This window comes from Apteryx rowi, unplaced genomic scaffold (genome assembly GCF_003343035.1).
Source record: "Apteryx rowi isolate R43461 unplaced genomic scaffold, aptRow1 scaffold_12, whole genome shotgun sequence".
NCBI lineage: Eukaryota > Metazoa > Chordata > Aves > Apterygiformes > Apterygidae > Apteryx > Apteryx rowi.
The window spans coordinates 6,609,901-6,636,716 of NW_020447419.1; the positions used below are offsets into that span (position 1 = coordinate 6,609,901).

General features: G+C 40.3%; 1 long non-coding RNA gene across 2 annotated transcripts; it reads left to right on the forward strand.

Annotated features, from left to right (window-relative positions):
• LOC112977193 lies at nucleotides 1–26,473 on the forward strand. 2 transcript variants are annotated; one of them, XR_003257354.1, is made up of 3 exons: nucleotides 1–2,342; nucleotides 3,254–3,296; nucleotides 24,693–26,473. It is a non-coding gene; the product is annotated as an uncharacterized LOC112977193 (long non-coding RNA). The 2 variants fall into 2 exon arrangements; XR_003257353.1 differs by having other exon boundaries at nucleotides 1–3,296.
• The last annotated feature ends 343 nt before the right edge of the window (nucleotides 26,474–26,816 follow it).

Here is a 26,816-nt window from a genome sequence, read left to right on the forward strand (position 1 = left end):
TCCGCTGTGGGCTCTGGGAGGGCCTCCTGCCTCCTTGCTGCAGTTCACTCCCTCTCCAGCTGGGCCTTTTTCTTCCCTGTGGTTCTCTTCTCTTTTGGTTTTCCGGGAAAAACACAAGTCTTTCCAAACCTCATACAGCCAAATCACTATCACACTACTACCTCGTTGATCTAGCTAATATTTTTTTGGATGTGATGGTAATTGCTTGCTCAAAGTGCAAATGTTTTGGTCTAGAGGTAAATCTTTCTACTAAAGAGGTAATTTTTATATTTATGTAATATTTTCATGCTGGGGGAACAAGCTTGAGAGCAAATTGTAAATTGGATAAAAACATTGTGTTTTCATCTGCAAGTCTCATTTCAAATGAAATTGCTCTATCATATAACCTGGTGACTCTTTAAAGAACAACTTGTACTCTTGATCTTTTTGTGCCCCTATCTTGTTTCCTGCTCTGCTTGAGTTAATCAAATACACCAAAAATCTTATTTTTAAGTTTCAGTGTTATGGTCAAACAGGTGTAACAAAAATGCATCATCAAAACTAAAGTGAACTTCCAAACAAACTGGGTAAATACTAAAACTTTGATACAGACAGCTATTAATTGCTAATAAGTTATCTTAACTTGTACTGCTGCTCCAACTACTCTCAGAACGGCTGAGGCTCTCTGTCTAGATTAAATGTTCTCACACTTAACAGGCTTCTTCTGTGGACAAAAGGTAGAATCCATGATATCTGTCAAAGGAATTCTGGGATATGAGACAGCTTAGCACTGCCTCTGGTCTGCTGGATAACTTCACACAAGTTATTTTGTCTTCCTCCAAAAGTCTGCTGCCTTCAGCGTAAGGCTCAGCATAATCCAACTTCCTGGGTCTAGGTACCACTGCAATGCAAACAGGCATGTCTAAATAACCTCAAACTATGCTTACAGTATAAGTGCATGCTCCAGTAGACATACTTGGGGATTTTCTGTTTCAACACTGTGGTCTAGATAGAGAAAACCTAGCTATGGTGTCTGCTTGTTAATACAACTTGTAATTCTTGACTTCTGGTACTTAAACAACAACAACAAAACCCTTCCACATATACCTACATGAAATGTAGTTGAAACCTCTTCCTGTTAGTGCCACTTGCTATATCTTGTTTGAGGCTTAATAATAATGGAATGGATTTTAATAAGTTAATCATTACCATTCACAAAAACTAAAAAATCCCTAAATACCAGAATTTTCCTTGGCCTTTGATCTTGCAAACAACCAGCAAGCAAAAGCGCGTGCGCACACATGCACACACACACACAAAAAAAAAGTTGGCTGGATCCTCTGTTCTGTTTTACAGAAATTGAGTATAATATACTTATCCTTTGTATACCCTTGCTGTATTGCATATGTGCATTGAAACAACTAGAAAACTGCACATGAAGAAAGCAAGATGCTGAAAATAAGATCTGCTTTTTGTTTATTATTACCCTTACCGACAACAAATTCTGTTTTGTGATATTGCTTGTTCTTATTACCAATCTTCTGTGTTTTGGATGTTGGGTCCATCTTTGTCAACTTGTGACTGATGCTCTTTGTGGCTTTAGTGTCTGCAACTTCTGTGTCCTAGAAAAAAAGTCAAAGTGTGTGTGTTCATATGTGTTGATGAAGGGGATATTGATTCACCTCTTGGCAAACAGCAACTGTTCAAATCCTTTTACCAATTTCTGTCAGTTACCTCATAAATGTTGCTCATAGAAGAATATCCATATCTCTTCAGGATGTGCACGCAAGAACTTCACCACAACTGCTGCAGTCAACTCTTCTAAAAGCAGCCCTAATCAAAGGTGCTCCTATGTTACTGAGTATGGGAAAAATCTGCATGGGAATCTATCTATGAGACATGGAGACAACTTCAAGTTACTCTGTGTACTGACTGGTGAATACCTGAGGAAAACAAAGGAAATCCTTTTCCTCTAAAAGTTACAGTTTAGCATTTATGCTAAAAGCACAACCAATTCCTGTTGATTGTGTAACAAATTGTCTAGTTTGCTGTGTGGGGGTTATTGGGTTTTGTTGGGTTTTGTCTTTTATTTGCTCTTGATGCAACTGCTCCTACAGTTCCTTTTTAATATTTAATACTAGATTGGCTGTTTACTCTACACAGGGACTCTACTATTTCGCTTTACCCTATGCTCAGTCCTTGGACCAGTTACAGACAGCAGAGAGAAGAGTTGTGACCTCAGAAAATACTTTGAGCCAGGACTTCCTCATCCTCAGCTGTTGTTGCTGTATTTTTTCAGTGCTGCTGGCCCTATGAAGGGATTATAAAGAGGAATGGTGTTTTACCATTAATCAGCAGTGTCTGTATGTGGACGAGTCCTCCTATATGCATGTATATCTTACTTGGCAGTTGGTTACACATGATTTGATCTGCAAATGAGTAAATGTGCTGCCTTAGCCCTATCCTGATGCAATGAAGCAGACAATCTGTAGCGTGAGCCAGACAGCACTTACTGCATTGCAATCAGTGTCTGAGCTATGTTTGAAACTAGTCTCTAAGATGAATATCTAGTCTGTTAGTTTCTTCTGAAAGCCATTCTAGGCAAATGGACAGGAAGTTTTGCTGCCATAGGACTTACAATACCAAAGCTCTTGCCAGTTGCTTTTTTCCCCACTCTCTGGCTTGAAAGTCTCCTCTTCCTCTTTCATGAATTGCTTTTCAAAATTACTTGTTTTTACTCCAGACTTGTCTTTCTCCATTTCCTGATGGCTGGGAGATCTCAAAAGACTTGAGCCAGATTCAGACTCTATATCCTGCCTTTAAAAAACTGGGAGATGGGGAGAACAACAATAAAATTAACTACATCAAAATCCAAAGTATTGATTCCAGTAATAAAAAACTGTCCTTAGGAAGGTATAGGAAAACCTTGTGGTTTGGTTTCACTCCTGCCTTCCCCCCCTCACCCTGCTTTGCACATCCATAAGCCCTGACACCCTTTGGAATAACTTGTCCGTATTATACAATGGATAACTCATGTAATTGTAAGGCCCTAGTAGGTAGCGCTTCTCTCCTTGGGGATTGCTTGTCTCCTCATTACTAAGGAAACTGAGTCTCATTCTCTCTCATGCTGCAGTGAAGATCCCAAGACTCATGTGCAGGTGCCTTGCATGAATATTTTAATATTATGTTTTCATTTATGTAACACTTATTGTCCAAAGATCTCAAGGTATTTTATGAACTAATGGTCTGATTTTTTTATTTATTTTTATTTTAGGAGTGAGGTGAACCCATAGCTTCCAGTGACTTTAGTGGCAGCAGTAAGTGCTCAGTTTCTCTGAAGATTAAGCTACAAATAATGGCATTTCAGATTTCAATGAAATAAGTTCTGTATAAATGTTCTATGAAATCCTGTTTGGAATGTATTTTCTGAGTATGGCTCTAAGAGGTTCATTTGTAAATCACTGTCATGATTAAAAGGAAGAGAGAGGCTTTATTTTGCTTCCTGTTTTAGGGTGAATTGGTCTGAGCAAGCAATTAAATCTAAGATGTGTGACTTAAATGAAAAAAAATGTGTTTAAAAGAGTTAGTACTATCATGACATGTTGCTCTTCCTGCCAGAACATCACAGAAGTCACAAAAATAACAAATGTTATTTTTAGGATGGAATGCAGTAATTACAACCTAATACCAAAGTTTCTTATAAAACATCTGATTTTGCTTATTAGGGTGAGGGAGAAGGCCAAGAATTCTTTCATAATCAAAGTTGGATATTTAATTTTGTTTTCATCCTGGTCTAGAGATTGATTCTCCCCCCTCCTTGGGTAACTATTGTAAATAAATGCTGTGTGACTTGTCCAGGACTATACAGAGAGCTGTAGAGAACAATGTGTTAAGTATCTGTCTTTCCCCTGTGTTTTCAGAGTCCATGATACTTAACATCACTTCACTGATGCAAAACAGTCATAAACTGGGCTGAGCCCATTTAAGACTTATTTATAGTTGTCTTGTTTCACCCCATTAGCGTGAAGACAGCAGAACTTAGGTCTCATCCAGTTTTCTGCAGTGTCATCCATGCCTCTTGTTTCTGGCAGTGTATTTGCTGTACAGCTAACAACTGTTAGTTTTCCTCTAAAATCTGTCTAGACTGGACTGCATGGTTATGTGTTTGACTTGAATGAATTGATTTACACCTAAAGAGCAAACTTCATGAAGCCCCCCCCCTTTTTTTTTCCAGTGCTAGTTTTAAGGGGGCTCATCAAGGTGTCTTAAGAGTGCTTAGATGCTGTGGCAGTCAAATGTCTTAATCTGAGCAGAGGAATCTGACAGGAGATCTGTCTCTGACTGTATAAATAGGAGGCAATGACTGTGCTTTCTCACTATGAATATGGGCTGTAGAGGCCACTATTGTTGGGGTACAATTGCTGAGAAATTCCTCTCTGATGTTTCACTGTGTTAGACAATGTGATAGACAGTAATGTAATTAAGATGACTGACTATAAATAAAAATGCAGGAAGTGGAAACCTAGTCTCCGTCTTGTTTTCAGAACTTTTTACTAAATTTAAAATAAAAAAAAAACAACCAAAACCAAAAAAACCCTGTGGTTTCTGTATACACTTACATCTCTTTAGTAGGGTATGCTGAAAGGTCAAAGCAAGCTTCCAGTTGTGAAATACTGCATTCAGGGTTTCTGTCCATTTGCTTGCCTGGATCTGTAAAAGTGAAAATCATCTCTCTCAGTCAGGTTAGGCCAGGCTTACATTTGCATAGGATAGCTTTTCCTCTGAACATCTGTGCTGCAGTTGTGACTCAGTGCCATTGGTCTCAGTAAACAAGCAGCCAAACCAAAGGATGATAGAAGAGCTTTGGTTCTAAATCTGACAAAAAAAGAAATTGATTGTTTTTTTAAACTCCTTTACCTCCAGAGAAGCTTGGAACTTGCTATTGTACTCTTTTGTTGAAAGTTATGGATTTGATAGTCCTGTTAAATGTGTTCTTCCCCCTTTTCTAGGGCCACAAAAGGAATGACTTAGCTCAAATAAGAACAACTAGTGGTTACATGCTAAATTAGTTGGAAAATGAGGGGCAAAGCATAAATCAAAATAACTCTCCAAACTTAGGTTTGGATTTAAATACTTGTTAGAGGCAAACCTCCTCTTTTTCCTTTTCCAAATTTTGGGTGATTTTAGATGATATTTCAGAATTGAAGGTTTGGGTTCTGATCTATTTCCAGATCTTTGAACCAATGTTGAGCATTCAAATGATAAGATAGGTGCAAATTCTCTCCTGAAACCTGGTATCTGCCAGCAGCAGTAAAAGGACTGTTTTTCTTTAATAAATAATGTTTGCAGGTGACCTATGTGCCAGAATGTGAAGCTGCCAGAACAACACTGTGATGTGCTGTCAATCATCAGACCTCAACTGTTGGGAAATGGAAAATTTCATAAAAACAAAACAGGAGGATGTCCAAACAAGAGTCTCTTTTCTGATCAAACCTACCTCCCCAGGAGATGGTTTGTTCTGTAGCCTCAGTTGAAAGTGCAAGAGTTTAAACTGTAGAAGTCAGCAATTCTTGGGCACTGGTGGATTGTCTTCCCAATGTAAGTTTAAGGATACTAATGGGGAAACCTATGAAAAGAAGGAATGTAATGCCTGGAGAGGAAGGAGCAGGATTTTCCCTGAGGAAAAGCAAGTTCTTGTGCTGTGAGTATTCAAGGCTTTTCTCTGTAGAGCAGCCCTGTGGGCTGGGATGTTAAGGCACCAGTAGAGCGCGCCGTTGTTCCAAAGATGTGTGAAAAGCTGAGTAGAACGGTAGCGTTTTCTGTCAGGGCAAAGTGTTGTATTACTGTAAAAGCTCCCTTCAGTTTTTAATAGGAAATAAAAAACTCTCCTAAAGAAGGATCTCTCCTTTCAGACTTTTTTAACCTCACAAAAATATCTAGACAAAGTTGCACAAGGACCACCTTACAGTTAGAAAGGCATAATAATCCCATGTTTTTGCTCTTCTGCGCTTCTTGCAATGCATAGCCTTTCTGTCTTGCTTAGGATATGTACAGAACGTGTCTTAAAAAGCCTATAGACTGGGGGCACTTTTATATGCCATGGGCTCTTGGTTAGAAAAGGGCTGAGAAAGATGTAAAGTCCAGCTAAATATGTGGTTGTCAATCTCATAACTTGTGTCTAATGAGGTGGGGATCAAATTCAACATAGAAGTAGTGTAAGCAGTTCTTCCTGAAGTTGTCAGTGTCTGTTCGGGTTTACAGTGTTATCAGCACTGTTGGAAATGGTGCATTCTTGGTGTGGGAGGGTTTCTGTCTTCCTGTTCTAAGCATCCTTCTGAGAGCGTGCACCAGTCTCGTTTTGGCTGTAAGGCTGATTTTACAAGCCCAAGAAGGAACACAGCATTCCCAACTGTTCTGTTCCCCATGACTGTCTGTAAGGCTGAAATGGGCCTGTTTCTTTTGTTGAGGCATGTGTAGTTGCTTGGCAGCTTCTCACCATGTGAGCAAAACCTTGTAGAACTTCAGAGCTTGTACAAATTTCAACAGAAGACTTGACTGAAGCTGCAGCTTCTCACCTTACTGCACACTGGAAGCTTCCTGAACCTGAATGTTGTGTGACCTTAATTGGCAGATGATCTCTTACCTTGCCAAACCTTTCTAGTGTGGGGGTAATGAAATCTGAAACCAGGCAAGTTTTGCAGTTTTAAATTTCATCACAAATCACATCTCACACTTCTCATTTTTTGCCTGGGGGGGAAAAACTCCTGTATCTTTCTGTCTCCAAAAAGAAGGCAACGCCTGCATAGTTCCCTCATGTTGGCTGATTATATTGACTTAATCATAGATGAGGAAGGAGCCAGATATCAGCTTGTATGCGATACTGACATGTAGGGCCCTGTACAACCTAAGGCCAGCCCTGATGAGGCAGCAAGAAGCAAGCAGTGATGGCAGCTTGAAAAATAGACCTTTGTTGAAATCTGTTGCATTTTCTACTGACAAAGTCCTGAAATGCAGGTGAATATAGGGCAAGGAAACTACCTTTTGTCAAGCAGAGCACCTCTTTTGAGTAGACAGGAAGTTCTGATTTCAGAAGATCTAGTTCAGGCATTGAGAAACAACAATATATACTAAGGAAAGCTGAACCTGTATGATATAGGCTGTGGAAAAAAATGTTAAAGGAAGAAACTTATTCAATTAAATAGGAGTATTTTCTTCCAATGACAACTGTAAGACAGAAAGGAAATTTCCCAAGACTATAAATATTTTGGTTGCATTCCTACTTGATGGTCCTTCAGAAGCTCTTAAACCTTGCATGAATTTTCACTAATTTCTTTGCAGGCTTATTTCTTATTATTTCATGTTGTAGTAAATTTAAGTGACTTGATGTCACAGTGCTGATCATCAGCTGCAGAAAGAATCAGGAATACAATCAAGGAATGCATGCTTGCTACTGTGCATGTTTAGCTGTTACACTTCTTAGTGGCTACTCTCTACTGCTTTGCTGTCTCCTTCTTTATCAGAAAAGTTATCCATTTAAAAGTAAGTCTTGCTGAATAGAAAGCAGTTACTGGTATGTGCACTTAATTCCACCAGCCCACACTGATATTGCTATGGTCTCAAACTGTCATTCACTGTGTCTTCGTGTTGTCCAGAGCACAACCAGCAGAGCAGACTGTGGTAATGGCTTTTAACACCAGTGCTAAACTTGCTTTAGGGTAATGTGATGTATGTTATGGATTTAACTAAACTCCTCCTCTCCCCTCCCTGGTAGCTGCACTAAGGGCAGGAGTGCAAGACTGCTAGTACAGAGCAAGTTACCAGCACTCTCCAGACAGTGTCTGCAGCTGCCAAGAGCATGGCTGAGATGGAAAGAGATGCTGGTGCAGTTGTTTTATACGGATGTTTCTGCAGTGGTGAATAATAGTGGGAAGCACTTACAGAATTAAAAAAATAGGAGACTTCTCTGAAGTTATCTCCAATCAGTGGGTTTACAAAGCATCCTGCAAAAACAGTATGGTGTATAATGGAAAAACCCTTTATTTACATTAGTAGAATCTCGCAACATTTTTGGCATGTTGGGATGCATCTTATCTTTCTCACCTCTTTTTCAGTGTCCTTTAAACACTTTTCACCTTTGTATGACCCTACTGATTTGAGATTTCAAACCTTCAGCAACCTCAGCTCCTTGCCACAGTATCTGCGCTGCAGGAAATAGTACTTTGCCTTAATAGGTCTAGGGACTTTTTGGTAGGTTGTTGTAAGGAGAAGAAAAGAAATAGAAACTAACATAAAAATGAGTTCTCTGGAAACCGCTCTAGAGGGAGTTTTCAGAGCTGGGATGTACAGTCATTATGGGCTTACTAACAAGAAATTCCATGTGTGTGGAGTTCAGAATAAGAGATAAAACCCATGCTGTGTGAAAAGGTGTGCTTTAGGAACTTCCCTGGTGTGAGCAATGGGTAGCCAGGAGAGTTAAGCGGTTTAGCTAACAAATGCTGGAGAATAACAGATAAGAGAATGAAATTCCTTCACTAATGCACTGCACTGTTTTCTTTAGTGTTAAAAACAGCAGGAGAGAACTGGTATTGCTCAGTGTCAGTACTTCTAGTCTGATACACATGGGAAGGTTTTGTACATGTAAAGTACAATAGGGAACATGTGGCTGCTCTTTTCCCTCAGTTTTCTTTGTTGAAGTGTGCTCTAATCTCTTCCTTTCACCTTCTCCAGGACTTCCATACCCCTGAAGCTAGGCCTAAATTACAGAATGCAATAGCAATGCCAGCATAGCTTTCTGTGCATGTTCAGGGGTGATGGCATGATATCTAAAGACTTAGCTCAAAGTGACCAAGCACTGGTAACTGGCCAGCAAGGATGTTATGTTTTACCCCATATTTCCACTTAAATGAATTGTGTGACTAGGCCGATGACAACCTCGGAGTGATATGAAGGTCATTGTAGGATAAGTTTAAGCAATTGAGCTGTTTTTTCTTGCATTCTATCTGTGCGATGGTGAGCTTCTACAAAGTCAGTAGCTTGGAATAGAAAGCACAGTGGTAAAAGCTGCTTAAGAGAAAGTGCTGGAGTCTAGCAACAAAATCTCTGAAATGCAGGTAACTGATCCTCTCTTGAAGGATACAAGGAGAAAGGCAGGTGAATTTGGTTAAGATTCTAGGCAGAAGCACCAAAATTAAGTGGGAGAGAGGAGAGTAGCTAGAAAGTTAATAAGCTTTCCTTCTAGTGCAGTTCTTAGCAGAAAGTGACTTTACGGCGTCATTGTTTATGTTGCATGACAGATCCATGATACCTAAGGCTCGGTTAAAGGTGGTGCCAGTCCCTTTCTCCTAGTGAAGCCTATGTAATACTTGATAACAAAGAAACCCCACAACAAGCAAAGACTGTTGTAAAACTCTAGTCCAGAAAAAGCATGGAAGTTATGAGAACATGGTGACTGTCTTTATAGAGAAGTCTGAACTGTTTCATGGGAACAGATGGCCAAAATTTGATTTTTGGGTGACTGTTCTTCTGCTCAGGAAACTGGAGGTACGTTTGCCTCTCTCTTTGTCTCTGGGTTGCTTCCGTAAAAAAAAATAAAATCTAGTGTTTTTCCTCAGAAGTTGCTGAACTGGAAAAGCCATGCAAAAAGAAATGGACAGAGAAACCTGCTCTAATTCAAGACTTGGGGAACTAAACTGAGCATTAAATAGATTTGTACCATCAGTCTCCTCAGACATGAACATGGCTAGGCTTAATGAGAAAGTACTGAAGCAGAATGACAGTTTCTTATTAACTCAACAAGATTTGTCTAGCTATTTCCATGCTGCTTTCACTTGCTCCATTAATGACTTTCTGCACTATAAAAAGAACAGCCCAAACACTCTAAGCCCCTGGGAAGACCTTTTTATATGGCCTGTCAGGTGTTAAATGGCCTGCTAGCAGTGAAGAAAACTCTGTGAAATGATGATCAACGTTTTTGTCTTGTTCTTGTGCCTAGATAAAAAATTGTAAGTGATTAAATTGTCTACTGCAAGATAACAAGTGCAGGTGACACACTAAGCCCCACTGATGTCTGTGCTTCATTCCAACCAAATCCAGGTTGACTTCAAAGAAATGGAGTCACAGCTGTAAGTAGCTCAGAAAGAAGATAAAGCTGTCAAACTTTCCATGAACACCACTCTGAGCGAGTGAACTATCTGGAAGGAAAATGTTTGTCGTTGACCTATCATTCTAAAAAAGTTGAAAGTGTAGCAGGAAGGAAGTTAAAATAACATGGGTGTAAATAATTGTTTCCTTCATGTGCAGGCTGGATATCCCGAGTTGGGGAAATGGGTTTCTTTGCCAGAATCTGAACAGCTTCTTGCAAGTAGAGCTAACAAGCAAACGAAATCCAGGGCTGCTTTGTTAGCTCAGGGCTTTCCTCTACAATCCTTTCCTTGTAGCTGCATAGAAATGCCAAAGTAATTCCTAGTAGTGCCTGGTTGTCAGTAGCCAGGCCACCTGTAACAGTGCTGCTCGCTGTGATTGGGGAGTTGCTAAACTGGGTTATGAACCCTTGGCAGTGGGTTAACTTCATCTCCAGTGGAGTTTCACTGAGTTCAGTGGGTTCTGCTTGGGCCTGGTTTGTCAGTATGGGAAATCGGCATGGTGGGGGGAGCAGCTCAGAGTAACTTGAAGATTAGAGCTGTTTGAATGGAGTGTGGTAGAGCCTGGAACCAATTTTCTGTTCAGAGGGTCCATGATGCTTTTAAAGGCTGGGAAATGTGAACTGAAAGCTGCGTTAATGACTCAAACTTCATAGTGGTCCTCAGCTTTGTCCCAAACAAATCTGAATCTGGAACTGCTTTTAAAACAAGACAAAGACAAACATTGAATATTGATTTTTTTTTCCTGAGTTTAAGTTGGGAATTGGTGGATGCGAGGGGAGTTACTTCACTAGGTATCAGTGCCAGTCTATTGAATCAAGCAGTATATAGGTAGTTATATAAAATCAAAATAAATGCCTGTGCAATTCCCTTTGGACTGAAATTAGTTATTTGGCTTGATATGAAATCCCTATCCTCTAACCTGAAAAGCTTGCAGCCATGAAAGAAATGGTAGTTAATAATAGACCAAGACTTGATTTCAATGGAAGCATTGTCTGAGTAGGGACATCAGAGCTTAGTTCCAGAGCACCAATTAAAAAAAAAAAAGCCTTTTTATTTATTGGGCACTCAGACTTGAAGACTCCCAGGGGCCTATTAGTCTAAGGGCTTGTCTGTACAGGACAGTTAGTGTGCAATAAGATGAAATATGAATTTACAGTGCACCACCTCCTCTGCTCTCTCCCTGTGTTTGGATATTCTTAGTGTGCAGTAATGATGCCTTTCTCTGTGGCAGCTCACTCTGCTTTGGAAGTGAATGGCATTGTTTAACGCCTGTATGGTGAGTGCATACAGCAGAGCCGATGGACTCTAAATTTGTACCCTAACTTCCTCCCCTAAACTAGTGCTAAGGGAATGGGTGATGTTTTGTAGGCTTCTACCTTTGTCCACTAAGACAACAAGTGTGATTCTGCTCGCTTCTCAGAAGGGGGGAAAAGAGTACGTTTTCAAAAGTTCCTATATTTCAATTTTCAATAGAGCTTTGGATATGTAGGAATTCAGATCAGGGAGTTTCAGTATAACTCCACTTTGAGAGTTATTTTCTTTAGTATTTTAAAGCTGACAATTACTAAATGAACTTGCCCAGCCCTTCATCCATTCTGGRTACTGTTTCTTGAGCCTGGGACAAGTGTTTGTATAGCCTTTTAGTGAACTAGACTGAGAACAGACTTTAGATTTAAATCTAATTGTAGATTTAACCTAACCTTTCCTTTTTCCCAAGGCTAGTTTTAAGCCTGAATCCATTCACACAAATGCCTTTGCTGGCATATATAGAAGAGGTGATGTAGTATGGGGTTGAGAACCTGGAGAAGAGGGTAAGGGCAGGAAGGAAGAGTGGGTATTGCTCTGATTTATTTATTTATTTTTGGTGGCAGTGCTGATGTTTGCCATGTTTGGAAACTGTGATCCAGAAGTCTAAGGTACCTGGACATCTCTGCCCAGAATTCTTGTCATGAAATTTTGCCACCAAGGAACCTGCCTGTTGGAAGAACTTTTGATAGATGGGGGGTTTTGTTTTGCTCTTAACTGGAATGAAAAGAGTACAGCAATGACTCTCAAGCTAACATCTATTTGGGGAAAAAAAACTGAACAGAAACAAAAGTCTAGCTAATTCTGGCTAGTCTATACTTAATCTATTAGCCTTGATTAAAAAACAAAAACCAAAAAAACCCCTTCAAACTTATTACTCTGAAAATGTACCAGCTTGCATATAAAAGATAGAAATTAATTGTGAATCTTGCACCTTTGACAGAATGGACATCATCTTGCTGTTCTGCTTCAGGTATCCATGGTATGGCATAAGAATGCAATAGAGAACCAGAGTCCATCTTGGTCTGTATATCCTGCATTAATCTGAAGCTTCCAGAGGGATCATCCTGACTTTGTTGCTCCCTGAATTCAGAAACAGGGCTCCTGTTTCCTAGAGGAAAAATGAGGGAAAAATTGACCATAGGCCCATACACCCAACACACAGTGCCACAGAAATTAGACTAACTCTTCAGTAACTTACTTTTAGCTCATTTTCTGAGCAGGATCTGCTTTCTTGGCTTGTCTGCTTTCCTGTTTGGTAGAAAGAAAGAAACATATACTAATGCAAAAGTAGTTTATTCTGTTTTTCCTAACTCTACTGCTAAGCAAATGAGTATTAACTATGCAGTGCAAAACTAAAGCAGGATGTGAAAGAGATGTTGCTGCTCTGTCTGTTGTTATGGTGTGAACAGTGAAGGTTTAGCAACATGATGGAAAGGCTGGGATGCTCCCTGGGGATTGCACCTGGAATCTAAACACACTCTCCACTGTGGAGCTCTGTTCTGTGGGAATTCCTCCTTAATCCCAATGCTATGAGACTGGAGAATGAAGAGGCACTGAGCCAAAGGAGACATGGGGTGACTGGACATCACCCACAGTGAGTTGTCTTCACTGGATGAATGTGGTGAACTGGTCAGCATTAGCGACTTCTGAAGGCTGGTTTGTGTGATGTTTGCAAACACAAGTTTGCAGCCAGATTAGATCAGAAAAATCAAGTTCTTTATTGCAGTCATATTGGGAGAAGGCTGTCACCCAAGTCAAATTTCACCTTGACCAACTGATGTAGTGTACACAGCTTGTTCCTGCTTGTGTTTGTAAGGCTGTGCTATGCATTGACCTGATCATGAAAAACTTGAGCTCACAATCTCCTGTGTTGTAACTATGTGGTGAGGATGAGCCTAAAGAAACTGTCCGCCCTTTGCACAAGGATAGTGTAGCTACAGGTTGGAGAATCAGTATTAATAGGGTAACACTTTCTTCTATTTGAAGGAATTGAACCCCTGCTGAACTTGGATCCTTTTGACTGTGAAAGGGAAAAAGTATTTGACCTTAAGTGACTTCCATGAAGACCAAGAGGGAGTCCGTCAGGCTATGTCTTACAAGCAGCCTGGCTCCTGATCCTCTGCTTAAGTCACTAGACCATATGTCTCTCTCCATGTTGAATGAATTCTCAGATTGTGCTACACTTCCTCCCTTGAATAATAATCCTTAATGAAAAGGAAAATGAGAAAACAAGGTAATGACAGATAGGGCAGAGAAAACATTGGAAAGCGAAGAAAGAAATGTCTGGGAGTAATAGCAGTGCTGATATTCCCATGTTAAAGATTCAAGAGCTTTCTGACTGTAGATGCAAGAATGGTAGTTGCTGCAGTCTACGAGATTTGGGCGGTGCAGGGGAAACTTCAAAATTGAACAGTAACAGTCCCTGTGTTTGTTCTCAAAAGATACCTACAGCTTCCTTCTGCAAGGTGTGAGGTGGTCTCTGAGGTGCAAAATGTCCCTTTGCAGCTTTGAGCCTGTAGTTAACTAATCTGAAATCCTTCCTATCTGAGCTGGCTGGTTAAGAGAACTTACCAAGGCACTGATCTGAGGGGAAAAAAAAAAACAAAAAACCCCAGGCAAAACTCCTAATTATTTTATCAGGTTTATCTATGCCAGGATTGCATGAATGTGCCCTTAGTATCTACTTTAGCTCCACTTTCTGCTATTCTTTTCACCCAAGTACAAATCCTGGTGATTCTAGTAGCTCTTAAATCACTTTTTCCTTCAGATGTGTGTTTTGTTGTAACTACATTCACCTCCCCTGCTCCCCCCTCTCTTTTGAGGTCAGTCGTCTGTGACAGCCGCTATGTTCTATCTGGTATGTGCAACTAATGACCCCTGATTTTAGGGAACATGGTTTTAATTAGCTCTCTTCCTCTCCTCCGGTTGCTGAACAGAGCTGGCCTCAGGTGGAATTTTTTAAATGTGCTATTGCTGTCTCTGTTACACAAGCTAGGATTCTGTTTTGTATAGTAAATTTGAGTTAAAAATGAGACTTTTTTGGAAAAATCACAAGACTAGTCAAAACTTTTTAAGGTCATGTGAATAGTTGCCTTTCATATGTTTGTAGTAATACAGAGAGCAAGGCATGGAAATACTGTACTTTCTCTCTGAGTTTGCCTGTTTTCTCTGTTCATTAAGTTATTTATCATTGTACTTATGTGTCTGTGGCCATGGTGGTGCTGGAGCTAATTCTGCCTCTACAGAAACTGGTTTCCTGAGAAATTCAGGGAGCCATAGGCTTTCCCTTTTCTCACTGGCATCAGTTGTGATGTTCAGCTGGCCTTTGACCAAGTGATCCATTGTGCCAATCTGCGCAAAGATGCTCCCTTTGCACTTTTGCTGGGCAGTTTCCTGTTAGGTCGGGAAGCTGCTGGACTCATGGAGGAGTCGGGCAAACGGCAGGTCTGGCACAAGGGAAGCAGGGGGAGTGCATGGCTGGGTGGGGGAAGGTGTCGGTGTGAGACCACCTGTTTTAGCACAATCAGCTGTTAAGCCTGGCTCACTGAACTGCACTTGAAGTTTGCAGAGGGGTAAATCATCTCCCTCCTCTTTTGGCCAGGGACAAACCATTAGAGCACAGCAGAATTGTCCTTACCTAAAAAGTAAAGCAAGGACTGCGACTAAAAACAGTGTTGGGCCCTGAGGTAGCAGTGGCTGGAAAACCTAACTACTGATTTCCTTTACTGTGATGGGCTCTGGGTTTCTGAATGCCTAGGAACGTGCCAGCCTCTCAGCCCACACTGGAGAGAGCAGGCACTGAGAGGGAGGACAATTGCTGCTGTGAGTTGGGTTGTGCCGACCTGCTGGATGGAAGACGCAGTGCTCTTGCTGCCAGCTGGCTCAGGGAGGTGGTTGTCATGTGCCTGTTGATGCTGCTTTTGCAACTTTGCAGGCTAATATGGCCTACAAGGACCTACATTACTGACCCTGTGTCCTCCTGTGTTTAGTTCAGGATGCTACTGTTGCACAGTATGTGGTGCCCTAATCGGATCTGGCCAGACCCTTTGTACCGCTGGGAGCATGAAGTTCATTACAGCAGCAACACACTGCTGAAAGTGTTGGGGTGCCTCTGTATCCATATTATATAGGCCCTGTGATATGAGAGGATAGCTGCTTATACGAGCATACCTGCACCCAGATGCAACCATGTCATTTGCAACCAGTTTAGAGGCACTGTCTAGCTGGTTGAAGAAAGTTTACCATTAAAAGTAGAAACTAGCTTTACACAGGCTATAGACAGCTATTGGGAGGCAATGGCTCCTTCATATCGTTAAAGATCCTGTTCTCCTGACAGACTTGTGCACAACAAGCCTGTACATCTTGGGTCAGTTCTGCTCCCCTCATTTTTGAGTGCTCAGTGGTTGTACTTTGGGAGAAGAAACACAAGGATGTTTCTTTATGGAAAGGTCCTGTTCCTAGCACCATGGCTACCTGGCAAGCCCAATTCTTTTGCAGCTCAGAAGGGTGGGTTACATAGGCTTACTGAGCAGCCTGCATGTTCATAGTTAAAATCACAGCTTGAATGACCTGTCCATGTACAGCAGCCTTGCTTCCTATTCCGTTACACAGTTGTGTCTCTGCCTATAAAGCTGCTACTTGCAAGTTTTTGCAGGCTCTCTGAGGACTGTGTTCCACAACTGCATGGGCATTTTCCTGAGTATAGCATGTAGGTGGTATTTTTTTTACCTGAGGCCTTGCTCTAAGCTATTTAAATACCCTCTGGAAAAAGCTATTTCTAGTTTGAATATACCAGCCTCTTATCTATACAACCCCCAGAATCTCCTATCTCCAAGGCAGTGGTTTCCAACATTTGGGTGGGTTGCTGTGAAGATAAATCACATCAGAGGCATGACCTTTATCCTTGGTGCTATTTAAATAGTTTAAATATCTATTGACTTCATGCCTTGTGATTCCAGTTGCTGAAAAGTGAGCACTAAAGAAAGGAAGAGTTGACCTATAGCGTATCAGATAGGTGATATCTTCATTTATAGAGCACTACAAGTACAGATGGTGTTTTTCCAACAAATTCTGCCCCAAAAGCTATAGTACTATGCCTGGATATTTTCGAGAAGGAATCAGTGTATCCACACAGAACTTAGTGAAAGAAAGCAGGCTAGTGTCTATTGTAAATGCTGAAGATATTCACGGAAAGATGGAGATACAAGCAATACAACTGGGAGTTTGCTCTGTCTGGAAATGAGTGCGCCCTGCTGGTTCTTAAGAACTCCCTTTAAATCATTTGCCTGTGGAATTTTGTATGTTTGAGGGAATTTTCTATTGGAGGAGAGCACAGAGCCATGACTGATCAGGTCAGGAAAGCGTAATCCAGAGCACCATAATCAGTACATTTGATAGAGATGTGTTTGCTGTGACAGTCTCAAAGGGCAGCAGGCTTAACATATTGCAGAAAAGTGCAGCAATGTGTGTGGGACTCCATGTCTTCTGAATTTACAAGATGGATCCACTGCCATGGAACTGTGCTCTGGAGTAATCTAATAAGAACAGATGCAACTCTGTGCAGCAGCATGATTGTTATGTGATGTGGTGCAGGAAGAAAACTTGGTCTTCTTTCTCATTCCTTTAAATTTGTATCAAACTTCATGTGTCTCAGCAAGTTTTTGACTGTCATCTCAGACTGTGCTTTTGCAATAAGCAGTAAGATTGTACAGCTTTTTGTGAAGATAACCAGAAGAATTTCGGAGCTAGGACCTACAATGAATGCTATTTAATATCTCAAATATTCTCAGAAATAGTTCTCATAACTGCAAATATTAAAAGTTAACTCCTGAGTGTAGTTCTAGCATAGCCAGATAGCCAGTCCTCCTCCTGGCTTTGGATGGTGACACAGTGTAGCTGCAAACTACCAGACAGCTGCTATTTTGCAGGTCAGAGGCGGCTGCAGCTCAGTAGCAAGTCAAGTGATACCATCTATATTCTTCTTTTATATGTCAGAGTTTGTTTTTGTTAAACAAGGTTTGTAAAGTGCTTTGAATTAAATGTCAGAAATTTGAATTATTATGATATCTGTTCCTTCTGAAGATGTTGCTGAGTTTGTCTAAACTGCAGGAGCTGTGCAACAGTAAACCAATGACACAGTGTATGTCCCTATGAAACAGGATAGAGCTAAAGTTGGTTGGGTTTTTGTGGTCCCACCCTACCCTAGCTTTGCACTAAGGCTCCACTTTAACATCAGCTGGGAAGCACTCCATGAGTTCTGGCACAGTGTCTGGAAGCAGTAGAGCTTGGACGATGTTGAAAGGCTTAGTGGGTGACCTTGGAGGTACTGTTGCAGGTGGAAGTGTTCAGCTGCCATGCTAAGCCTTTCTTGTGTTGACAAAGACATGAAAGAAGTTTCAGGCCTTCTGTCATGCCTTACCCTACACGTGGGCTATGCTTTTGATATTTAGCCATCATACTAGTACTCTGCTCTGCTTCTCCTCAAGAATTTTTGAGCTGTTTTTTCCTCAGAGTTATTTCTGTGAACTTTCCTAAGTTGTTATCCTGGTTTAAAGTAAACTCTCCCAATTTTAAAAGATAATGTCTCTATTCTGTATTTTAAAAAGTACTGTGTACACTTATGTTACTATAAAATAATTAGCATTAATAACACGGGAGCTCGTCTGGGTTACAGATTTTAAGTGTTATGGTCAGATTGCGGTGGGATGGGTAGCAACTTGCAGAGAAGTACCTATTCTGCTAGCTGCTGCTTATATATAACAATCCTTAGCACTTATCATGGTGGTTTGAAAGAAGCTTAATTGTAAATCACCACACAGTTCAGATGTACAGTTTGTTCAGGCTGACTGGCAGCCGTTGCTTAAAACAGGCCCAGGGCTGGAGCAGCAAAATTGTTGCAGATCAGGACTGAGTGAATTGGCACAGAGGTGTGGGAAGCTCATTTCATACAAGTTCTAGCTGGTGGTATCAGTGCTTTGCTTTCAGGAGCATAGAGCTTAACTTTGCTGCCAGCCTGGCAGCTTCCCACTGGGATAATGTAATACAGCTGCAAGATTGTTTTGGCTCTGTGCTAACTCTTTCCCATACCTTTTTTAATAGTCTATCTCCTGCCTTTCCCTGTCCAGCCATAAAAACTCTTCTAACATTTGTTCTGCTTTTAAGAGCTAGTAAGGGCATGGCAGTTGATAACATAGAGAGCCAACACCCTTCCATAAAAATGCACTTTTCAACAGTGAAATATGCTGCCTGTTGGGGAGCTTCAAGAGCTGATTCGGGGGGGGGGGTGTTTTTGTTTTCTCTTTTTCATCTAGCTACCCCTACTATCACCCAGCTGGCTAAATTGCGGTTTGTGTTCCTGTGACTATTTAAAAAAAAACAGGGCCAAGTCTTTCAGAGCATAATAACAGCATAGCTTGCTTGAGTCTTGATCTGTTTAAAGGTGCATGAAGATGAAAAGGTCTGAGACCGATCCTTGTAAGACGAGGCTTCTTCAGATTCTTGGTCCTGACTTCTTTATAAGATCAGGATTTGGTTTGACTCTGGATGCTAGATGCGTAGTCAGTGTTCAGTTTGACCTGGTTAGTTGTCACAATAGGTTTGTAACACAAGTAATTTTTGATGTTGTAATTCATGTATGGGTTATCACAGAATGAGATTCATTGTTTTAATCTAAATTAAAAGAGGCTCAGTTCTCTTTCTATAGCCATGCTTTCCAGTTCTTGAATATCAATAATGCAAATAATTTTAAAATATTATAGTAAGCTGCTGCTTTCTTTCATAACATCAAAACTAGAAAGCCTAATATAGCTTTTAATCAGTACAAAGCCTTCTTTCAAGGCAATGAGAAATTGTCTGAATAAGGATAAAGTGAAGATAGCTAACTAAACCCTGCCTTTGGCTGCGATTTCCCTGCTCAGAACCTGAACAGAAATCCACCCCTGCCCCCCCTTCCTTCCTCACATGATGATTTTGTTTTGGAATTTGACCTTTAAATGCAAATGAAAATTGTTTTGATATCTTGTGGGGAAACTACAAATATGGATGACTCTGAACTGATGCAGTGACAAACGTTAGTGTCTGCAGAGGCTGAAACACTAGACCAGGGTGGCGAGATCTGCCCTTTCATCTTGCAGAATGAATTCCTTACTTTTGTATGGCACCTGAGCTAAGGTACAAATTTCTAAGAACCCAAACTGACCTAAGAGGAGTAGGAGAGAGATTGCTTTTGTCTGCCTAATTACCCTCTTTCTTAGTAAATCACTGAGAATTTCAACAGCAGTTAGTAAGATCCCTTCCCCTCTCCAGCCAACACAGCGAATTGTCCTTTATTTCTCTGCTAATGTTCTCCTCCTGTCTTTGCCCTGACAAATCATTGTTGCTACAGAAGATAGTTTGCTGTCACCTTTGCTGGTCCCATTGTGTTACAGATTGGGGAGCTTGTTCAAGAGCTGTGATTAAGACTTGCAAAAGACCTGGGAGGATTTCTGTGTCTGTGTTTTTTTTCTTGTTTTTTTTTTGTTTTTTTTTTCTAAGTCATCCCATGGGCTCAACGGCAGGCCCTGTTCTTGGCCTTGTGTGTTCTTGCTTTAGCTATGGCAGGGGGGCCCGAAGGGGGGCAGGAGTCAAACATAGGGAGGTCCAGGTAAGAGTTAAACCCTTAGGAGCTTGAAATTACACTTCTAAATAACTGTCCCGATTGTCAAAAAATGCTGGGTTGGCCTGCTGTTGGGAGCAAGTTCAGCCTCCTTAGCACTCACTGTATATTTGGAAACTCAGTGTTAGGTTTATATTTTTTTCAAAAAGTTTGCCCTGTGCCTTGACAATGTGAAATAGGAAGGCAACAAGAGGTTAACAAATAACGTGTATTGGAAATAACCAGTCCACGTCTGGAGGGTGCCAGGGCACAGTCCCCAGCATGTAAAGGCAGACATCTGCAGGATGCTTTGGGTTCCTCAGATATTTTTATGAATGAAAGGTGCTTATGATAGGAATGCGTGCTGAAATAGGCAGTACTAATGGAGGATCTCTACAACCTCCTCATCTGCCCCTGAAGATAAATGTTTAATAACATTCCAGGTTGGTTATCTTTGTTAAAGATGATTGAACTAATGACCCATAATCCAATAGATCCATTTGCAGTGAATAGCACTAAGGGTTCAATCCTGTGTTGCTGACTTAGCAAGATGACGACTTAATTTATTTTTCACTGTTGCAGCTCTTGCTCACAGCTCAAGCCAAATGATTTACCTGGCACTGAATTTAGCCTGCCTTTCAGTTGCAAAAGGCCAAGGATTTCTTAATATGTATAAAACTTAACAAAAATCTCTCATGCCCTTGGGGAATCAGGGGGGGAGGGGGAGAGAGGGAGAGAAGACGCACAAGAATTTGAGTTGTTGCTTAGTTGTGATTTGGTCAGATAACGTGTGTGGTAGGAGCTGAGTACACAAACTTCTGATGTGTGAATATGACTTTGAAATTTGCTTTGGTCAGTAATATCATGCACTCAAATAGTTCTTTCCTGCAAACATTGAAGAAAGGTGGAAATGTGGCCAAAGTAAATTTGTATCACACTTCAAACAAATACCTGTGGAATTCTTTTCATTTGGCAAATGAAGCGCTCCTAATCACTTGAATGGGAATCTGTCTGGCTTAAGGAATGTGGTACCCTGACCTAAGACCCCTGCTAACACTTGCATCATGAGACCCACTGAACCATGTGGGACTACTTATGCATGTGAGTAATTTTATGGATAAATGTTTGCAATAGCAGGTCTAGGACAGTGATTATGACTGCAGTCACTGATTTTTTGACTGCAAAGTAACAGGGAATTATGCATAAGGCTGGAGTGACAGTGAACCCCAGTCATGTTCTCCTGCAGCTGCCTTGGAGATGGACCTCCTCTTTCTTCTAATCTAGCTATTTTGTAAAGGATGTTACTTTCATAAACCCTGAAAAATCTTCCAGTAGCTATTTACTCACCATTTTTTGTTAGATTGAAATGACTGTCTAGCCTGCATTTCAGGAATTTCCTGTAATAAAAATAAATACATAAATAAATACCTCCGTTCCACTGTCGCTCAATTATTTACTTTGTTAAAAGTTCTGCAGTTCAGACTAACAACAAATAAAATGGATGGAACTGTGTGGGGAGAGAAACAACTGATTTTATCAGATGTTTCTCTTAGAACTTTTTTTCTTCTTTTTCAAGTACTGCTCCTGAGTTTGAAGTGTGTTATTGTCAACTCAAGGATGGGGCTTTCTTGATTGTGTCTCTTTAAACAAAGAATGTGTTGAGGAAACTGTGGATCTGGATACCCTCAAATTGTGATCTCAGGTTCTGCAGCCCTGACAGTTATGCTCTATTCAGAACTTAAACTGAATAGTGACTGATGGGAACAAACTTCCCACTGTTACTAAATAGCCTTTAGTTTAGTAAATAGAGATCAGGTGAGGCCCCAGAGAAGGACACAGCAAAACAGTGAAAGCAAAAAGATTCCCTTTCAAAACCAGATCATTTTGTCCTATCTTAATATGATAATGACTGATATATCAGAAGGGGTTTGCATCAAAACTGAAGTGTTCTTCATATGCTTGATTCCTAAAGCTTTATTTTATTTATTTTTTTCTATTGTAATTGTGTAAAGCAAGCACAGGACAAGGAAGGGAAGTAACTTAAATGGACACTATTGATGTTGTTTCTGTCCTATGTTTATCCTCCACAGTAAATGAGATTGGTTTCCAGCTTCTAACCTTGTCTAAGATCATGCTAGCCTTCCAATATAAACATTCCTGTTTAAACCTGTACCTTAATCTCTGTTTTTCCTACTCAATCTCCTTCATTTCTCCCACTGTTTAATCAGGCTAGATGCTGATCCACAAGTTCCATTAGAAAGAACTGCTCCATCAGCTGAGACCCCCTGGTGTTCTTGTTTTCAGGGCTGTCCATTATCGGAAGTTTACTGGAGGTGTCATCTCCTGAATGACAGGATATAGCTTAAATCTGAATGCCTGTACAAATCATGAAGGGGATGTGTGCGTGCAAAAATGACCAGAGCATTCTAAGAAAAAATGGGGCCAAGCTTCTGCAAGGAAAAATTTGTAGGAAGAAGTAGTGTGTCTTATAGACTGACTGACACAACTGGGAGCAGGGAGAACAGTTAAGCTTTTGGGCCTGCAAGCCCTTCTCCAGGTCTGCTAATTATCTACATGCTGAATGCAATGCAATGTGCTTGTGTTTTTCCAAGGATGTTTTGCATATTACTTCATAGTGAATTTTATAAGAAGATATGGCTTGTACCTTATTACTCATTTCTTGAGTCAAAGAGGTTTCACAGGAATATCCGTGAAGACTGGCTCCGGTTTCAAAAGGTATTTCAGTGTCTCCTGCAATTAAATTGAGAGTATCTTGATCAGGATCTATATAGTTTCTGTATGTCTCTGTTGCTAGAGTGAATTTTAGTGTTGTTATTTAAAAAAAAAAAAAAAAAAGCTTGACTGACAGGCCTGGAAACTTCCAAAATCGCATCTCTTCCAGAAATGGCAGAGCACAACCAATGCCAGTTTCCTGGCACACAAGCCCTGCTAATATGAAAGTAATACACAAAGACAGCATGGGGTCTGGGTAGAGATCCCCTCTTAAGCTGCTTTGGTGAAGCTAACAGCAGCAGAGGCAGTTGCGTGGTGGTAGGCTGAAGGCTGAGATTGGCTAGGATCTAGCTAACTTCACACGATGAAATCAAACGTGTGTTGGGACTCTGTGGAGGGTCTGCCCCCACTCTGGTGTATGCAAGTAATGTGGGGAGGTAGGACGTGCATCTTGTGGTTTCTGCTTTGGGAGGCTGAACCAGGAGATTTGGTTATCAGCTGAGGGGAAGCAGCTGTCTCCAGCTGACTCCTGTTAGTGGCTGCAGGAGTGTACTTAGACAGGCATACTCCACAGTTAAACTACTGGCTGTGCCAAGCACAGGGTCACAGTCACAGGCTCTGGCAGAAGCAACTCAAAACTGTAGATGGCTAATTTTAATGTGACATTCCACAGTCCAGAGCTTGCCCTCACCCCTTTCATCCGAGACCTCCTCACTTCTCAAATTCTTGCATAACCTCATTTGTTGCATCTTGTGTGATAATCTTGAAGTGCTGCTGTGAAACCCAGGAATAACTTGTGAACTTTGTGTGTGGTTTTACTTTCTTACTAATGAATAGCCCCCGGAAGGCACTCAGACTTTCAAGAAGGAGACAGCATAGCTTTTTAGTTCTAAGCAGGATGATGTAGATAGTTTCTTTATAATATGAAATTAAAATAACATCAGTTATAGTTTTGTATCTTTTCAAGTGTCTATACCTTTTCTGCAATCTCCTAACGTGAATGAGATGTAAAATGATCATATAAAAAGTCTGTTCTAATTATAAGCATATTTTATCCATATAAAGGATATTCCAGTCACCTCGAAATCTCCCTCCAGAGAATGGCTGCTAAAAATTTCATGTGCTTTTGCTCTAAAATACTAGAGGGCCCTGTAGCTGGTTGTCCTATAACAATGAATATCAAGACTTTGCCATATATATGGTACAATGAGAAATCCTTGATATTCTTATAGATATACATTTTTGCAAGAAGAGGGCAACTTGGTTTCTGTGACCTGATGACTCTTACTTGGTGTGTGTGTGTGTGGGTTTTTTTGTTTTTGTTTTTTTTTCTTTTTAAACTTAAATCCCTTGCGAATCTCTTGGTTAAAATGGAAGAAAAAAACCAACCCTGTTCTTCAGTGAAGTCTGTTTCTGAATACTTAAAGTGTAAATAAAATTCAAAAGGCCTCTCCTATTTCTACACAGAATAAAATCTTTGCTCAGACTGTGACTAACCTGTAAGCCACTTGTTTTAAATAGTTGACTTTAGCTTAGTCTGTTATTCCTGGACAAATGTGTTAGGATTTTTTTTCTGCTGAAATATTGACACGAATGTTCATTTTAATCAACATCACTGTTTTTTATAAAGCTTGATGTAAAAATCAAATTCCTTTCTGCCTTCACTTTTGTAAAATACTGAACCATAAGCACATCATTCCAAGCATAAAATTGTTGTCTCAAGGATGGGTCTGGTCCTAAAAAGTTAACAGATGTAGTATCTGAAGGCAGGAAGTGCTATCTGTCCACTCTCCTTAAATTCTAAGATGTGGCAATGAAGACCCTTTGATGTTGGGACCATTGCAGGAAAAGCTCATGTTATGAACTTTTCACTGATGGAAACTTTCTTGCTTTTGCAGGTGAGTCTTTGGCTCCTGCTGTAACTGAGGGGCGTCTTGCTGCAGTATCAGGTATGGAAAGCCCCTTGCTGAGAACTCTTGCCTTCCAAGCAGTGCTGAACACCTGGCCACGGTCAGATGTGGTTGAGATCTGCAGACAGACATTCAAAAAGGCAAACTGAGAGATATGAATGGCCCGTGTCAGAGGACTGGGGAAAGCCTGATAACATCTTTGGAAAGTGAGAGAACCCACTTTAGTTTGACTCTTTACTCCGAAGCGCATGTGAAAGAGGAGAGAGACTACACCAGAGTGGCGCTTGTTTGCAGGGAAAAACCGGTTAGATGAAGCACGAAGTCTGAATGACAGGTGTGTCACTGAGATGTGCAGTGTATTCCTGGGGACTGGCTGCTAGGCAAGAATACAGCCATCAAACTGCCTTTCCACGCAGTCTGAACAGCATATCAGTGTGCATACCAACTGTATTCTGATAGTTGATTCTGGCAGTAAGACAGGAGGCTGATCCACATGCCTAGTGGGACTGAAATAGTTCATCTGTAATAGCCATCTCTGGGGAGAGTCACTTCTCTTAACAAAGAAGTGAGTATTGGCTGGAGTGAAAGTTGCTCAAAAAAAGTATGTTTCAAAAACGTGTAGAGGTAGCAGGCCTCAAAACATCTCCCATGAGGTCCTCAGAAAGAGCTTCTCACCTTCCTGCACTAGTAGCAGTTTTGCTATCGGGTTCATGGAGGCCAGGATTTTGCCCTGAGAGTTAAGATTAGAGAAACCTACATTCAGGTGAACTATCTCAAAGTGGAGCTCAGAGGTTTTTGATTGCAGTGCTTGTGGAAACTTGGAATGAAAGACTTGGATTAGTGATAAATGCTGGAAGGAAAACCATTTTTGTCCTTTTCCATCTCTCTAAAAATAATCACCATCACTTAGATTTAAAGAATAAATTACCTGATGAGAAAAAAAGCATTTAAATGTTGCCTTATGTATTTTAGCTGCTCCTGAACTTGTAATGTTTAACTTTTGAATTTTTAGCAAAAGTACTTTTGTGGGTTTTAATGGATTGAAGGAGTGAGATGATTTGAATAAGCATGTTAACAKGGGAACCTGGGAACAAACATTGTGGAAAGAAAAAATTTAATTAGTGTTAACTGTTGATTGTAGAGTTCAAGGGTAGATGCACTGGAGATTGTACATTCTCATTTTTCATTAATTACTGGGTTTGAAGATATGTATTAATTAAGAGAAATGGTATAATTGTTAATTTTCTCTCACAGAACAAAGCTTTCTAAAAAAATCTGATAATAGAGGAAAATGTGTAAACTATACACAACTCTTAGAGTTTTGCAGTTACTTATTCRTATTATCACATTTTACCCCATTAAATATTCCTCCTAAAGTTCCTGATTTCAAATGATTATAGGAATGCTGACTTCCTTCTTTAGATGGACTTTATTAATATACCTCTTGTAGTTTTGGGGAAAAATCTTAAGTGTATCTTGTCACAATTTTAAACATGAGGTAGCAAACAAAAGGGACTCAAAAATTATTTACAGTATTTCCTTATTTAAGATCTGGATTCTTGAAAGCCTAATATATATCTGGAGGGTGCTTGCTTCCTGCCCCCCTGCCGTTTTAGGTCTTAAAGTAATAATGCTTATGGCTAAAATATAGTGGGATCTTGTTTTCAGTTGCTTATAACTTTTTCAACACTTTTTAAAAAGATTCTGTTGTCTCTGCAGCGCTGTCTACAAAAACCCCCAGTAAACTTAAAAAAAAAAAAAAAAAAAAACTTAGAAGCATTTCTTGCAAAGCTGAAATGTGTTTGTGCTTTGGAGTAGAGACTTGAAATCTTTAGGTGAATAAAGTATAAATTTTGTGTTATTAATGTGCCTCCTGCTGTTCCTGTGAAAAGTCCCTCAGATTTAGCCAAGTTATAAGCCTTTGAGAAATATCAGTTTACATAGCTCAGTGAAGTTTGTACAGGAGAGTTGGAAAAAATCCATTAATACCACTTTCCTATTTCTTCTGTCTTAATATTTTCCTCAGGATTGCTTATCCTGGAAGGATACTTCATCCAGCCCCACTGTCACTATTCATATGCACATGAGACTTTAAAATAATAACTTATAGTA